Genomic DNA, 7,652 nt, shown 5'->3' with positions numbered 1-7,652 from the left:
TCTAACTAAATAAATAAATTTTATTTTTGAAATTCATTCACGTGAACTTGTCGATTATAATTCATAGGCTCGATAAAAATGCATGATTGATTGAGATGAAATTTGAATTTATTTTCTTTATTTTATTTAAACCCTAGAGAAAACATGTTAAAAAATAAATTATAACTTTAAAACAACGGCGATTTTTTATGGGGCTTCTTAATTACCTATAATAATAATAATAATAATAATAATAATAATAATAATAATAGCTTGTTATCAGTAATAATAATATTAATCAAAATTTTATACAGAATGTGAATAAATTTGAAATTTAATTGGAGAAAATTTGTTTCTCAAATTTAAGTTTGGATTATATTGATTTATTTGAAATTATTAATAAAATTTTAAATATAAAAGATTGATGTGTTAACATATGAATGAATTTGGAATCTAACTAAAGAGACAAATTTTAAATATAAAATAATTGATGGGTTAACATGTGAATGAATTTGAAATATAAAGTAAAGACAAATTTTAAAAATTAAATGATTGATGGGTTAACATGTGAATGAATTTGAAATATAACGGAAGAGACAAATTTTATTTTTGAAATCCATTCACGTGAATGACTTGTCGATTAAAATTCAGAGGCAATGCATGATTGATTGAGATGAAATTTGAATTTATTTTCTTTATTTTATTTAAACCCTAGAGAAAACATGTTAAAAAATATATTATAACCTTAGAAAAAACAGCTATTTTTTATGGGCCTTTTGCATTACATATAATAATAATAATAATAATAATAATAATAATAATAATAATAATAACGTTTTCAGTAATAATAATATTAATCAAAATTTTAAACAGCGTATGAATGAGTAATAATAATATTAATCAAAATTTTAAACTATGAATGAATTTGAAATTTAATTGGAGAAAATTTGAAATCTAATTGGAAAATTTATTTTTCAAATTTATTCGCATTAACACATGATTCTTAACACTATTTAATTGTTAGATAAAATCAGACCGGTTCAAATAAACCTAACTTAAATAAACCTTTCATGCAGGAACAAGGAACCGGACCGGACAAACAAAACAACTGGCTAAAGAAAACTAGCTGGTCAAGCTAGTAAACTGACAAAGAATACTTGGAACATGACCGCACAAAGAAAGGATCGGCCAAAGCTTAAAACCGGAAACATCAGACAGCCGACCGGCCACAAGGCAAAGGAATAACCGGAAGAAGTCCGGTTACATCACTCGTACCGGAAGCCATCCGGTTAAGTCGAATGACCGACCAGTACAAGAAGACAATTCGGGTATCTGTTGAGAATGATACCAAAGGAACAGACTGAACACTTCCATATTCATACAAGTCTGAGGAAAGTCTGCAGGCTGCAGAAAACAGTCTTGCAGGATCTTTCCACTTCAGGATAAGTCAGAAGGGAGATCTTCCAAGTACAGACAACTGTCTAACAGACAGTGCCTACATTGAGTAAAAGACAAACCTAGCAGGTTTGTCTTACACACCGGAAGAACAGACCGCCAGGTCTGAGACAGACCGCCAGGTCTGAGGTTGACCACCAGGTCTGAAAAGATGATCGCAGGCTCTGAATCACTGAATCACTGAACCTCTGCACCTCTGCTCAGCCAATCAGATTCAAGGAAGTGAAATATGACCGTTGACACATTTTACCTATAAAAGGGGCAGTTGAAGAAGAATAAATGTGGGACAAGTAACATACAGTGAGACAAGTGAGAAATTCTAAGAGCATTTATTCTACAAGTGATAAGACAGTATTGTTCTAGAAAGCCTAAGTGCTAAAGTTAAAGTGTGTGTTTTACAATTTCGGTGTAAATTGTAAGAGTGTTATCGAGCAGGAAATAAGTCTCAATCGGATTGTACTTGTATTCCTTAGTGAATATCCTTCTCGCGGTTTCGAGAGGAAGGGGTGACGTAGGAGTTTTATCTCCGAACATCCATAAAATCTGTCCTGTTATTTACTGTCTGCCGATTTCATTATCTAACCGATCCGTACCGCTATAACCGACTTAACTCTATCCAAGCCGAATCTCCAGATTACCGAAACCGACCCATCAAATCTCAAACCTTCATCATCTAAAACCGATTATGCCTATCATATAAGTGTGCCGCTTCAACCTAAAAGCAAACCTCTTCCGCGCTTGAACCTAGTTCAAGGGTTTGTGATAGGTTGTGTAGTATTGAAACCCCGGTGTTAATCTCTAACCGGATTAACCACCACCCTTCGAGTGAGAACCGCTAACCGGTCCAACCCCCGGTCCTCCAGCGGCCATCTAGATCCTAACAATTCATATCAAATTATTTTTTTTACTCTTTTAAATTAACAATTTCAGTGTATTAATTGATGAGAAAATTATAAATATAATATTTAAGTTTGGATTATATTGATTTATTTGAAATTATTAATAAAATTTTAAATATAAAAGATTGATGTGTTAACATATGAATGGATTTGCACAAATTTTATTTTTCAAATTCTTTCAAACTGAACTAATAATTAAAATTCATAACCTCGATAAAAATGATAAAAATGCTGATAGAGATGAAATCTAAATTTTTTTCTTTATTTTGTTTATATAAATAAATTATAACCCTAGGAAGGACGGGCTCATTTTTTATGGACTTTCTGTATTATTTATCAATAATAATAATAATAATAATAATAATAATAATAATAATAATAATAATAATAATAATAATAGGGCTTCAATGATAATAATAATAATCAAAATTTTGAACAAAATGAGAATGAATTTTAAATCTAATGGAAGAGACAAATTTTATTTTTGAAATCCATTCACGTGAATGACTTGTCGATTAAAATTTAGAGGCTCCATAAAAATGCATGATTGATTTCTAATGAAATTTGAATTTATTTTATTTAAACCATAGAGAAAACATGTTAAAAAATAAATTATAACCTTAGAAAAAACGGCTTTTCAATAATAATAATATTAATCAAAATTTTCAACAAAATGGGAATGAATTTGAAATCTAATTGGAGAAAATTTATTTTTCAAATTTATTCCCATTAACACATGATTTTTAACACTATTTATATTAAAATATTTTTCATGAGAAAATTTTAAATATAATATTTAAGTTTGGATTATATCGGTTTATTTGAAATTATTAATAAAATTTTAAATATAAAAGATTGATGTGTTAACATATGAAAGAATTTAAAATCTAATAGAAGACACAAATTTTATTTTTCAAATTCATTCAACTAACTTATGTGTCATCAAAATTCCAAACCTAGATAAAAATATGATAGAGATGAAATCTGAATTTTGTTTTCTTTATTTTATTTATATAAATAAATTATAACCATCGGCTCATTTTTTTACTGGCCTTCTGAATTACTTATCAATAATAATAATAATAATAATAATAATAATAATAATAATAATAATAATAATAATAATAATAATAGGGTTTTCGATGATAATAATAATCAAAATTTTAAAAAATATGAGATTAAATTTAAAATCTAATTGAAGATAATTTATTTTTCAAATTTACTTGCATTAACACATGATTCTTAATACTATTTATATCAAATTATCTTTCTATTACTCTTTTAAACTAACAATTTCAATGTATTAATTGATGAGAATATTTTAAATATAATATTTAAGTTTGGATTATATCGGTTTATTTGAAATTGTTAATAAAATTTTAAATATAAAAGATTGATGCGTAAGCATGTGAATGAATTTTAAATCTAATAATAGAGATAAATTTTATTTTTAAATTCATTCAACTGAACTAATAATTAAAGCCTCGATAAAAATAAAAATGCTATAGAGATGAAATGTAAATTTTTTTCTTTATTTTATTTAAACCATATAAATAAATTATAACCCTAGGAAAGACCAAGCTCATTTTTTATGAGCCTTCTGCATTACTTATCAATAATAATAATAATAATAATAATAATAATAATAATAATAGGGTTTCGATGATAATAATAATAATCAAAATTTTAAACAAAATAAGAATGAATTTGAAATCTAACTAAAAAGATAAATTTTAAATATAAAATAATTGATGGGTTAACATGTGAATGAATTTTAAATCTAACGAAATAAATTTTTTTTTTTTTTTGAAATTCATTAACCTGAATGACTTGTCCGATTAAAATTAAGAGGAAAGCTCATAAAAATGCATGATTGATTGAGATGAAATTTGAATTTATTTTCTTTATTTTATTTAAACTCTACAGAAAACATGTTAAAAAATAAATTATATCCTTAGAAAAACGACTATTTTTTCTTAGAAAAAAGGGCTATTTTTTATGGCCCTTCTGCATTACCTATGATAATAATAATAAATAGAATGTGAATGAATTTGAAATCTAATTGGAGAAAATTTATTTTTCAAATTTATTCGCATTAACACATGATTCTTAACACTATTCATGTCAAATTATTTTTCTATTACTCTTTTAAATTAAAATATTTGAAATTGTTAATAAAATTTTAAATATAAAAGATTGATGTGTTAATATATGAATGAATTTGAAATCTAATACAAGACACAAATTTTATTTTTTAAATTCATTCAACTAACTTACTCATCAAAATTTAGAGCCTTGATAAGATGAAATCTGATTTTTTTTTCTTTATTTTATTTATATAAATAAATTATAACTCAAGAAAGACCTATTTTTTTACGGGCTTTCTGAATTACTTATAAATAATAATAATAATAATAGGGTTTTCGGTGATAGTAAAAATCAAAATTTTAAACTGAAAATGAATTTGAAATTTAATTGGAGAAAATTTATTTTTCAAATTTACTCGCATTAACACATGATTATTAATACTATTCATAACAAATTATTTTTCTATTACTTTTTTAAATTAACAATTTCAATGTATTAATTGATGAGAAAATTTTAAATATAATATTTAAGTTTGGATTATATCATTTTATTTGAAATTGTTAATAAAATTTTAAATATAAAAGATTGATATGTAAGCATGTGAATGAATTTAAAATCTAATAATAGAGACAAATTTTATTTTTCAAATTCATTCAACTGAACTAATAATTAAAATTCAGATCCTGATAAAAAATGAATGCGGATAGAGATGAAATCTGAAATTTTTTTCTTTATTTTATTTAAACCATATAAATAAATTATAACACTAGGAAAGACCGGCTCATTTTTTACCGGCCTTTTGCATTACTTATTAATAATAATAATAATAGGGTTTTCGATGATAATAATAATAATCAAAATTTTGTTTGAGAAGAGACAAATTTTAAATATAAAAGGATTGATGGTTAGCATGTGAAGGAATTTTAAATCTAACGAAGGAGACAAATTTTATTTTTACTCACGTGAATGACTTGTCGATTAAAATTAAGATGAAATCTGAATTTCTTTTCATTATTTTATTTAAACTATAGAGAAAACATGTTCAAAAATAAATTATAACACTTTGATAAAACACAGCTATTTTTTATGGACCTTCTGCATTACCTATAATAATAATAATCAAAATTTTAAACAGAATGGGAATGGGAATAAATTTGAAATCTAATTGGAGAAAATTTATTTTTCAAATTTTACTCGCATTAACACATGATTATTAACACTATTCATATCAAATTGTTTTTCTATTACTCTTTTAAATTAATAATTTCAGTGTATTAGTTGATGAGAAAATTTTAAATATAATATTTAAGTTTGGATTATATCGGTTTACTTGAAATTGTTAATAAAAATTTAAATATAAAAGCTTGATATGTTAACATGGGAATTAATTTAAAATCTAATAGAAGAGTCTAGACTATGAACTCTAGGGTTTCCCGAGTCTACAACAGAAGATGTGTTTTTGTATGCATCAGGCATAAGCTCCTCTCCATGCGAATATCTGCGTTTTCACATTTCACGTAAGATTAAAATAAAAAAAATCTAATACATAGTATGGAAGAAACAATAAAGAGTTGGATCAATACAAACAATCCAATCCAACTCTTTGTCTTGGCAAAAAAAAGAATAATTTTGGTTTTTGGATCGTGTTTATTCAGAAATTACCGACAAATTTCTGAATTTGTCTTACGTTTAGTTTTCAAACATAATCTAGTCCAGATACGTTTTTGGAGCCAGAGTCTCGATAGTTAACCACAATCGAGACTCAAATCAAGTCAAGTCATTGTGAGATGTGATTGATTGTGTTTTATCTAAAGAGCCAAACCTAACCAATATATAAACAACTCTACTCATTATACATACCAAAGTAGCCACAGTTTTAATGGCGTTTTCAGCAGCAAGAGACTCGAGCAATAAGAGGATATTGCACGTAATCGCCCCATTTAGGAGATTTTGTTTATAACATTTCCAGATACATAAACAAAATAAGTTTTTGAATAAGTAAACCAATCCAAATACAAACACAAAAACAATAACATCTAGTTTGATTTGGGTACCCAACCATCCCATCATATCTTTTTTCAACCATCAAATCACACAATTTATTTACCAAAATTCACAAATACCATTGCTTTACTTTTATAGAATTTAAAGTTAAAATACAAAAGGACATTATAGTAATTCAACCAATTAGAAACCCAAATAACCTACTTTTTCATCAAACAAGATTTTTGGTAAAAATCCAATAAAAACTCCCAAATAACTAACATCAAACAAGCCCCAAGTGTTTTTGTATCTAGGTAAGATGTGATTGTTTGTGTTTTACTCAAAGAGCAGAGCCTAACCGATATGAACCTCTATTTATACCTATCTATACACAACTTTAATGGTGTTTATAACAACAATAGAGACTCAATCAATTAGAGCATAATATTGCAGGTAAAGTCTAGGTAAGATGTGAGTGTTCGTGTTTTATATAAAGAGTCAAACCCTTTCCATATGAACTCCAACTCATAGATAGCAAAGTATGCATATTTGTAATTGTGTTTTTTCCCACAATCGATACTCGTGCAAAAGGACCAATATGTGATTCTTGTGTTTTATCCAAAGAGCCGAAACTGCTATCCCTATTAACATTATGGTTTTGTGATTATGTTCCTTTCATATAACAAAATAAATTTTACTCACTTAGGGTGGTAGCTTTAGATCAACATTCCATAATATGAAGAAGACATCAAAGGAGAAGAACTGCTAACCTTTGTTCCTTATCTGTAGTGTCATATGCAAGACATTCCATCTAAAGTTTCAATACATTGCTTCTATATAACGAGTCATCTTCATTATTAACGATGGAAGACCCAAGCAGATTCTGAAAACTGCTGCTCCCTACATCATTTGAACGAAGAAATCTACATTTATCAACCAGATAGATTCAAAGTTGCTGATAAAAAAAAATTGGGTTTGCAAGTTGAACAAGTTTATGAGGGAGCACAAGTACACAAGAAGCAGATTCAATTTAGATGTGTATTTGCGCAAATTGAAAGATGAGTCTTACATTTATCTACTCTTGTACGTTGATGATATCTTGATAGCATCAAAGAGCCAATATGAAATTGACAAATTGAAGGCTCAATTGGGTAAATAGTTGGAGATGAAAAACATGTGAAAAACCAAATCTGAACCTTGTTTAGATTTGGTAAACATATTCCGCGTTTGAGTCGCCGCTGAAGAGCG

Source organism: Impatiens glandulifera, chromosome 4 (genome assembly GCF_907164915.1).
Source record: "Impatiens glandulifera chromosome 4, dImpGla2.1, whole genome shotgun sequence".
Taxonomy (NCBI): domain Eukaryota; kingdom Viridiplantae; phylum Streptophyta; class Magnoliopsida; order Ericales; family Balsaminaceae; genus Impatiens; species Impatiens glandulifera.
This window is presented reverse-complemented; position numbering follows the sequence as displayed.